This window comes from Phytophthora ramorum, assembly GCF_020800215.1.
Source record: "Phytophthora ramorum isolate Pr-102 chromosome Unknown Phyram_PR-102_s0025, whole genome shotgun sequence".
NCBI classification, from domain to species: Eukaryota; Oomycota; class Peronosporomycetes; order Peronosporales; family Peronosporaceae; genus Phytophthora; species Phytophthora ramorum.
Window position 1 is genome coordinate 220,081 of NW_027150671.1, and position 11,017 is coordinate 231,097.

Sequence of the window (11,017 nt, forward strand, 5' to 3'; positions counted from 1 at the left end):
CACCACGTGGTGCATGCGGCCCTCTATCAGAGACAGCGCGGAATGCGGCTGTCTCCGGTCACCCGAAGCGAACGCCAACGACTGCGAGAGTCGTTGGAAGAAGATGTGAAACGAATCAGCAGGGCCTGGTTCAATCCGATTCGAGAGGGTCTCGAAGCGTCCGGGGCGACGCGGTAGTGTCGACAGGTAATGTCGACACACAATTGGTCGAAAGACACTCCGCCGTTAGGCGTCGAGGTAAAGAAGACGCGTCGGCTCTGGGAGCCGACGCTGCAAGCAGTGCGGACGGTTGCAAACGTCCCGCACCGGAAATGCTTGCGAGCTCGCGTGCAGCCGGGCTGCACGACGAAGCGGTGCGCGATCAAGCCGGGCTTGAACGCGTGCGCCCGCGGGTAAAACCCGCCGGCGAATACAAGGAACAACTGTCCACGGCCGGGCCTGGACAAGAAGAAACTCGCGGAGCCGGGCTCCGCACGAGAAGTGAACGGCGCAAGCGAGAAAAGCTGCGCAAGTCTCGGTCAGGGACCGAGACGCTACAAGCAGTGTCTGCCGGGCAGACACAGGAGTTGGAGACAACCGTCGAGACATTGAGTGTCTTGACGCGTACAAGTATTGGTCTCCAATACAAGAAGATGAGGCTGGATAATCCTCCGACGTTAGCGTCGGAGTTGATGTCGCTCCCAGTCACAAGCTGGAAGCGTTTCGCTCGCGAACTGCACGATGGACGCATCGAGCAGATCTGCATCCTCTCGGACGTCGAGAGGATGACGTGTGAAGCAGAAGAGCTGAATCAGCTCATCTCTGAGGGCGCGGACGCCCTCAGCGCGAAGTCGAAGAAGGAACGCTTCGACGAGCAAGGCTGGGACTCGCTCAAGGCGAGCCCCTTTTACAAGGTCTTGCGTGAGTACAAGGATGTACTCCCGGACGACATTCCTGCGGAGCTACCGCAGGATAAGGGTGTTCAGCACGAGATTGATCTCGTGCCGGGAACGAAGTACTGCGTCACGCGACAGTGGCCACTGCCGCGTGAGCAAGTCAAGGCAATCGACGACTTCTTTGAAAGTCGTCGCAATGCAGGACAAGTGCGGGAATCGAAGTCCCCGCACAGCGCACCTACGTTCTGTGTGAAGAAACCACAGGGCGGGTGGCGCATCGTTCATGCGTACAACAAGCTGAACGATGCGACGGTACCGGCGCAGACGCCGATACCTCGAAAAGATGTGATCATCGATTCGATGACCTCGAGTACTATCTTCAGTACTCTGGATCTGAGAGACGGGTTCTATCAGATCCTCATGCGTGAGAGTGATATTCCTCTCACGGCGGTAAGCACTCCGAGCGGCATGCTCTGGGAGTGGCTCGTGATGCCGCAGGGGCTGAAGAACGCCCCAGCGACGTTCAACAGGTGCGTCACGCACTTGTTGCGCTCGGTGCGCGACTTCGCACCGAGCTATTTTGACGACGTGTTCATTCACAGCCGGGCTGTGAATGGGAAATCGGACGTGGAGATGCATACAGAGCATCTCCGCAAGTTGCTTGAGCTCATGCGAAAGCACAAGCTCTACGCGAACCTGAAGAAGTGTATCTTCGGGGCGACCGAGATACCCGTACTTGGGTGTCTCGTGGGGAAGAACGGCGTACGCCCTGACCCAGGAAAGGTCAGAGTGATCAATGAATGGCCTACGCCTTCAAATGTAAAGGAACTGCGGCAGTTCCTTGGACTCGCCACGTACTTGTGCAAGTACGTGAGCAACTACGCGGGCAAGATTCGCCCGCTGTCGCAGCTCTTAAAGAAAGAGGCTGCATGGGAATGGACTGCTGATTGTCAGCAGGCCTTCGAAGCAGTCAAGCAGGGCTTGACTGAGGCGCCGATCTTGGCGGTGGCCGACCAAGATCGCCCATTCCACGTTGTGTGCGATGCATCCGATTTCGCGATCGGATGCGCACTGATGCAACTCGATCACGAAGGTCGTGATCGTGTGGTTTACTACCAATCGCGTCAGCTGAAGCCAGCTGAGCGCAATTACCCGGTACATGACAAGGAACTCCTTGCCATGAAGTATGCACTCGCAAAGTTTCGAGTGTATCTACTTGGGAGTAGACCATTCGTGGTCTACACCGACCACGCATCGTTGCGTACGGCGATCAAGTCGCCGCACATATCACAAAGAATGGCACGGTGGCTGTCATTCTTTGCTGAATACAACTTCCAGGTTGAGTACAAACCTGGAAGGTTGAATGTCGTGGCCGACGCGCTTTCGCGTCGACCAGATTATGCGGTGCAAGAGGCCGACGCCAACGCAGTTGGCGTCGTCAGGACGACTACACCCTCGTCGTCCTTGCTGGACGAAGTGAAGGCCGCATACGCACATGATGCGGATGCGAAGCAATTGTTGGAGTACTTCTCCACACCTTCTGACAAGTCTCGTCAGAAGCTGGCCAAACACCTTCGTGCCCGTGTACACCGTTATCGTGTACACAATGGTCTGCTGCTTTACAGCGCAGTCGACGACAACGCAGATCGCATTGTCGTGCCGGATGATCATGAGCTGAAGCTCAAGATCACGTACGAGTACCACGATGCCCCGACATCGGGACATCCTGGCCGTGAGAAGACATACTTGCTTCTCACGCGTGACTTCTATTGGAGTCACCAGTACAAATGGGTACGCAAGTACGTTCGTGCTTGCGAGGTATGCCAGCGCGTGAAGCCTGCGCCCAACTCGCAGGCTCCGCTTCAATCACTACCGACTCCGTCGGAGTGCTGGCAGTCCATTTCAATGGACTTTGTTTTTGGTCTTCCGCAAGACAACAAGCGGAGGACTGGTATTGTGGTCTTTGTTGACCGCTTCAGCAAGATGGTGCATCTTGCTGCAGTACCAGCCGAGGTGACAGCCAAACAGACGGCATGTCTGTTTGTTGACCTGGTGTTTAGACACCATGGTATGCCACTCGACATCGTGTCGGATCGGGATCCACGCTTTACAGCGCGATTCTGGCAAGAAGTGTTTACACTTCTTGGGACGCAGCTGTCCATGTCGACTGCGAATCACCCGCAGACCGACGGACAAACAGAGCGTGTCAACCGCGTGCTGGTTGACACCATGAAGAGCTACGCGCACTCGTTCCGTCAATGGAGCGACTGCTTGCCGATGGCGGAGTTCGCCATCAACAACTCGGTGCATGTCTCGACAGGACACATGCCGTTCTACGAGAACGCCGTGAGGCACCCACGCGTACCGAGCGCACTCGGTGCGGTAGCTCCTTCCTTAAGTGGGGGAGGATATCCGGTTAATTCAAAACAACCGGATAAGCACGCTGATACAAGCAATGTATCAGCTGTGACGACTCGCGCACGTACTGCGCGCAGTCATGGCGTCGACAAGACAGTGTCTACGACGGGCGTAGACACTTTAAACGACAACGAACATCACGCACAGGCCGGGCCTGCTGCGAACAAGGAGCACGAACTGAACCAGGGGTTCAGCTCGGATGCAATGGACTTTGTCCAGCGTCGACAAGCCGTAATTCGGTTTGTCCAAGATGCAATAGCAGCTTCTGTCGATCGACAGAAGCTGAATGCCGATAACACCGGCAGGGGAAACACAAATGAATTTAAAATTGGTTCATTAGTTCTGTTAGCTACGCAGAACCTAGCTAAACATGCAGTTTCCGATTTCGGAGCAAGCAAGCTTGCTCCGCGCTTCATTGGGCCATTCACCGTGTTGGCGAAGCATGGCAACGCGTACACACTGGACATACCGTCCAGCATGCGCTTGCACCCAACGTTTTACGTTGGGCGACTGAAGCCGTACGTGCAGCACGAGTCACCTACATCTGGTGACTCGCCAAAGCGCTCTCGAGCGCGGCGACGCGCTTCGAGACGCCAGAGAGTCTCGTCCCGACCTCGACCTTTACGTTCGAGGTCGTCTGCGCAACCTCCGCGAGCTGAGCCTTTAACAAGCTCAGCTCCTGACGCAGAGCAGCGAACTGCGACGCTTGGAGACGCTCAACAGCCTCCAAGCGAGACTCAAGGTTTGGTTGACCAAACCCGGGGCGTCTTCCCGCCCCCCCCACCCCCGTTGCGAGACGCACGCGGGGCAACTCGCTGGGTCGTCCAGCGAATTGTTGGTCATCGGAACCAGACCCGAGGTCCGGTTCATTTTCGTATTCGTTGGAGAGGATTTCCTCCCCAACACGATACGTGGGAATCACGGAATGTCCTGATGGAGGACATTCCGGAAATGGTGACGGCGTACGAAGGCCGCCACCGCCACCTCCGCCGAAGGGCGTAAAACTTGGGCGAGCGCTGTAGTCGCCTACAGCACTCGGATAAGTGCTGCGATTATCCGCAGCACTAGAAGACGCCTGCGCCTGAAAACTGGCGCGCAGGGTCTTGAGGTCGTCAGGTACACACATGGACGTGTACCCGTTGACGTCCCGCTCGGTGATGCGTACTGCTCCAGGGTAGCAGTACTCACAAGCAGTGTCATAAGGCACTGCGCAAGGAAGTCCAATACCGACTGCACCATGGTGCAGTCGTTCAAGTTTACCACGCTTCGAGAACTTCTCGTAGCGCTCCCGCGCCTGGCTAATCCGGTCGCGATAGCCAGCGGGGTTCTTGTTGAAGTTTTCAACAAAGGCACTCCAACTTTGACAAAGTGCCTGCCACTCGGGCACTTTGCTTCTGCGAGAAGTCTTCTTGCTCGCAAACCATCGGAGCTCATGGAAGAGCCCGATGTAGTAGTCGCGCCTTTGATTCGTTAACGGATCAAAGTGTACTCGCTTCGCGACGTCATCGTCAACGATGGCGTTGCACGAATACAGCGCGTACAGATTCGGTGGCGCGGTCGCACCGAATCGGCTGCCGATCTCAGACTGAGACGGCATCCACGGCTCGCGCACTGGTTCAGTGTGCGAGGCCGCAACAGCAGCGGATGGAGTGGAGTCATCTCCATCCCGCGGAGTCGACAAGGCTCCAGCGGCAGCGAGCGGTGTTCCACTGCCGCTGCGCGAACGCTTCGAGCTCGAAGCGTTCGGGTCGTCCTCGCGTGGACGACGCAGACCCACATTGGGGTCAGTGTGGCCCGGAGACAAGATGTCCTTGTCTCCTTCGAGTTCCCCCTCCTCGACTTCGCTTCCGTAGTCGAGGGGAACTCCCTCTCCACCCGGAGAGTAGATGCCCACTCCGGTTTCGACAGCAATGATCTTGCCTGTCTTGTTTCGGATGGCATGTTTCTCATGCCATCTCGAGTGGTATCCAGCAACAGAGAGGCGACTCTCTGTTGCCGCGCTTGTCGGCATCGCCGTCGAGGCGATGCCAGTAGCGGTCGTGGCTGAGGCAGCGGCCGTCGTCGCCTTGGAGGCGACGACAGCACTTGCTGTTGCCGAAGCGGCCGGCGTCTTGGACGAAGACGTCGTTGGCGTGCTCATTGGGAATGAGCACGTGTTCTCCCGAAAAAAATACGGATTGACGTGTCGAGACCGGCACGTCAAATCCTAACGGGGGGATGGTGTAGCGGGGCTACACATTCGGTTCACCTCCTACCTTAGTGCAACATGCACTAAGGCATACATTCAGGTGACCACCACAGGGTGGTCCACATTCATAGCAAAAGGCATATGACTGGTAGAAAGTAACACCTTTCTACCAATGAGAGTCATTCAATAGATAGGGGTTCTGCCAGCCATCCAATGGCAGAACCTCTCATTAGAAATATCAGTTTTAGGAGGAAACCCCATTTACAATCAATACAGTTCTCATTTACCACCAAAGCTTCCGTTTGGTTCATTTATCTAGGTTTAAGTATACTTGTGGATACAAGTATACTGAACTTAAGTAAACTACTCCTACGCTTCCTCCTACACGTGCGCACACGTGTAAGCTTAAGTAGTGGGTCTAAGCAGACCCATTACAGCAGAGCCTTCCAAGGCTTGACTTCGAGGAGGTGGAAACACCTCGAAGTCTATTGGAAGTGAGGCTAGCAACGGGTGTCGTTGTTAGAACCGAGAAGCGTATCGTACACGTACGCTTCTCTTATCAAGAGAAGGAGTTCGTCGACGAGCTTATCGTCCAGTTCCAGGACGATAAGTTCGATATGGTGTTGGGCATGCCGTGGCTTGCACGGCATGATCCGGTGATCGACTGGACGAAGCGCACGATCGTGCGCTTCGGGAGCAGCAGCAGCGCGACAGAGAGCGATGGCCCTGTCGGCGCAGCACATGCACCGCGTGGTGCATGCGGCCCTCCACCAGAGACAGCGCGGAATGCGGCTGTCTCCGATCACCCCAAGCGAACGCCAACGACTGCGAGAGTCGTTGGGAGAAGATGTGAACCGAATCAGCAGGGCCTGGTTCAATCCGATTCGAGAGGGTCTCGAAGCGTCCGGGGCGACGCGGTCGTGTCGACAGGTAATATCGACACGAAGGCGCGTCGGCTCTGGGAGCCGACGGTGCAAGCAGTGCGGACGGTTGCAAACGTCCCGCACCGGAAATGCTTGCGAGCTCGCGTGCAGCCGGGCTGCACGACGAAGCGGTGCGCGATCAAGCCGGGCTTGAACGCGTGCGCCCGCGGGTAAAACCCGCCGGCGAATACAAGGAACAACTGTCCACGGCCGGGCCTGGACAAGAAGAAACTCGCGGAGCCGGGCTCCGCACGAGAAGTGAACGGCGCAAGCGAGAAACGCTGCGCAGGTCCCAATCAGGGACCGAGACGCTACAAGCAGTGTCTGCCGGGCAGACACAGGAGTTGGAGACAACCGTCGAGACATTGAGTGTCTTGGCGCGTACGAGTATTGGTCTCCAATACAAGAAGATGAGGCTGGATAATCCTCCGACGTTAGCGTCGGAGTTGATGTCGCTCCCAGTCACAAGCTAGAGCTGAATCAGCTCATCTCTGAGGTCGCGGACGCCCTCAGCGCGAAGTCGAAGTAGGAACGCTTCGACGAGCAAGGCTGGGACTCGCTCAAGGCGAGCCCCTTTTACAAGGTCTTGCGTGAGTACAAGGATGTACTCCCGGACGACATTCCTGCGGAGTTACCGCAGGACAAGGGTGTTCAGCACGAGATTGATCTCGTGCCGGGAACGAAGTATTACGTTACGCGACAGTGGCCACTGCCGCGTGAGCAAGTCAAGGCAATCGACGACTTCTTTGAAAGTCGTCGCAAGGCAGGACAAGTGCGGGAATCGAAGTCCCCGCACAGCGCGCCCGCGTTCTGTGTGAAGAAACCACAGGGCGGGTGGCGCATCGTTCATGCGTACAACAAGCTGAACGATGCGACGGTACCGGCGCAGACGCCGATACCTCGAAAAGATGTGATCATCGATTCGATGACCTCGAGTACTATCTTCAGTACTCTGGATCTGAGAGACGGGTTCTATCAGATCCTCATGCGTGAGAGTGATATCCCTCTCACAGCGGTAAGCACTCCGAGCGGCATGCTCTGGGAGTGACTCGTGATGTCGCAGGGGCTGAAGAACGCCCCCGCGACTTCGCACCGAGCTATTTCGACGACGTGTTCATTCACAGCCGGGCTGTGAATGGGAAATCGGATGTGGAGATGCATACAGAGCATCTCCGCAAGTTACTTGAGCTCATGCGAAAGCACAAGCTCTACGCGAACCTGAAGAAGTGTATCTTCGGGGCGACCGAGATACCCGTACTTGGGTGTCTCGTGGGGAAGAACGGCGTACGCCCTGACCCAGGAAAGGTCAGAGTGATAAATGAATGGCCTACGCCTTCAAACGTAAAGGAACTGCAGCAGTTCCTTGGACTCGCCACGTACTTGTGCAAGTACGTGAGCAACTACGCGGGCAAGATTCGCCCGCTGTCGCAGCTCTTAAAGAAAGAGGCTGCATGGGAATGGACTGCTGATTGTCAGCAGGCCTTTGAAGCAGTCAAGCAGGGCTTGACTGAGGCGCCGATCTTGGCGGTGGCCGACCAAGATCGCCCATTTCACGTTGTGTGCGATGCATCCGATTTCGCGATCGGATGCGCACTGATGCAACTCAATCACGAAGGTCGTGATCGTGTGGTTTACTACCAATCGCGTCAGCTGAAGCCAGCTGAGCGCAATTACCCGGTACATGACAAGGAACTCCTTGCCATGAAGTATGCACTCGCAAAGTTTCGAGTGTATCTACTTGGGAGTAGACCATTCGTGGTCTACACCGACCACGCATCGTTGCGTACGGCGATCAAGTCGCCGCACATATCACAAAGAATGGCACGGTGGCTGTCATTCTTTGCTGAATACAACTTCCAGGTTGAGTACAAACCTGGAAGGTTGAATGTCGTGGCCGACGCGCTTTCGCGTCGACCAGATTATGCGGCGCAAGAGGCCGACGCCAACGCAGTTGGCGTCGTCAGGACGACTACACCCTCGTCGTCTTTGTTGGATGACGTGAAGGCCGCATATACGCATGATGCGGATGCGAAGCAGTTGTTGGAGTACTTCTCCACATCTTCTGACAAGGCTCGCCAGAAGCTGGCCAAACACCTTCGTGCCCGTGTACACCGTTATCGTGTACACAATGGTCTGCTGCTTTACAGCGCAGTCGACGACAACGCAGATCGCATTGTCGTGCCGGATGATCATGAGCTGAAGCTCAAGATCACGTACGAGTACCACGATGCCCCGACATCGGGGCATCCTGGCCGTGAGAAGACATACTTGCTTCTCACGCGTGACTTCTATTGGAGTCACCAGTACAAATGGGTACGCAAGTACGTTCGTGCTTGCGAGGTATGCCAGCGTGTGAAGCCTGCGCCCAACTCGCAGGCTCCACTTCAATCACTACCGACTCCGTCGGAGTGCTGGCAGTCCATTTCAATGGACTTTGTTTTTGGTCTTCCGCAAGACAACAAGCGGAGGACTGGTATTGTGGTCTTTGTTGACCGCTTCAGCAAGATGGTGCATCTTGCTGCAGTACCAGCCGAGGTGACAGCCAAACAGACGGCATGTCTGTTTGTTGACCTGGTGTTTAGACACCATGGTATGCCACTCGACATCGTGTCGGATCGGGATCCGCGCTTTACAGCGCGATTCTGGCAAGAAGTGTTTACACTTCTTGGGACGCAGTTGTCCATGTCGACTGCGGATCACCCGCAGACCGACGGACAAACAGAGCGTGTCAACCGCGTGTTGGTTGACACCATGAAGAGCTACGCGCACTCGTTCCATCAATGGAGCGACTGCTTGCCGATGGCAGAGTTCGCCATCAACAACTCGGTGCATGTCTCGACAGGACACACACCGTTCTACGTGAATGCCATGAGGCACCCACGCGTACCGAGCGTACTCGGTGCGGTAGCTCCTTCCTTAAGTGGGGGAGGATATGCGGTTAATTCAAAACAACCGGATAAGCACGCTGATACAAGCAATGTATCAGCTGTGACGACTCGAGCACGTACTGCGCGCAGTCATGGCGACGACAAGACAGTGTCTACGACGGGCGTAGACACTTTAAACCACAGCGGACATCACGCGCAGGCCGGGCCTGCTGCGAACAAGGAGCACGAACTGAACCAGGGGTTCAGCTCGGATGCAATGGACTTTGTCCAGCGTCGACAAGCCGTAATTCGGTTTGTCCAGCGTCGACAAGCCGTAATTCGGTTTGTCCAAGATGCAATAGCAGCTTCTGTCGATCGACAGAAGCTGAATGCCGATAACACCGGCAGAGGAAACACAAATGAATTGAAAGTTGGTTCATTAGTTCTGTTTGCTACGCAGAACCTAGCTAAACATGCAGTTTCCGATTTCGGAGCAAGCTTGCTTGCTCCGCGCTTCATTGGGCCATTCACCGTGTTGGTGAAGTATGGCAACGCGTACACACTGGACATACCGTCCAGCATGCGCTTGCACCCAACGTTTTACGTTGGGCGACTGAAGCCGTACGTGCAGCACGAGTCACCTACGTCTGGTGACTCGCCAAAGCGCTCTCGAGCGCGGCGACGCGCTTCAAGGCGCCAGAGAGCCTCGTCCCGACCTCGACCTTTACGTTCGAGGTCGTCTGCGCAACCTCCGCGAGCTGAGCCTTCAACAAGCTCAGCTCCTGACGCAGAGCAGCGAACTGCGACGCTTGGAGACGCTCAACAGCCTCCAAGCGAGACTCAAGGTTTGGTTGACCAAACCCGGGGCGTCTCCCCCCCCCCCCACCATCACCCCCGTTGCGAGACGCACGCGGGGCAACTCGCTGGGTCGTCCAGCGAATTGTTGGTCACCGGAACCAGACCCGAGGTCCGGTTCATTTTCGAATTCGTTGGAGAGGATTTCCTCCCCAACACGATACGTGGGAATCACGGAATGTCCTGATGGAGGACATTCCGGAAATGGTGACGGCGTACGAAGGCCGCCACCGCCACATCCGCCGAAGGGCGTAAAACTTGGGCGAGCGCTGTAGTCGCCTACAGCACTCGAATAAGTGCTGCGATTATCCGCAGCACTAGAAGACGCCTGCGCCTGAAAACTAGCGCGCAGGGTCTTGAGGTCGTCAGGTACACACATAGAAGTGTAGCCGTTGATGTCCCGCTCGGCGATGCGTACTGCTCCGGGGTAGCAGTACTCACAAGCAGTGTCGTAAGGCACTGCGCAAGGAAGTCCGATACCGACTGCACCATGGTGCAGTCGTTCAGGTTTACCACGCTTCGAGAACTTCTCGTAGCGCTCCCGCGCCTGGCTAATCCGATCGCGATAGCCAGCGGGGTTCTTGTTGAAGTTTTCAACAAAGGCACTCCAACTTTGACAAAGTGCCTGCCACTCGGGCACTTTGCTTCTGCGAGAAGTCTTCTTGCTCGCAAACCATCGGAACTCATGGAAGAGCCCGATGTAGTAGTCGCGCCTTTGATCCGTCATCAGATCAAAGTGCAATCGCTTCGCGACGTCATCGTCAACGATGGCGTTGCACGAATACAGCGCGTACAGATTCGGTGGCGCGGTCGCACCGAATCGGCTGCTGATCTCAAGTTGAGACGGCATCCATGGCTCGCGCACTGAGCCAGTGCGCGAGGCCGCAACAG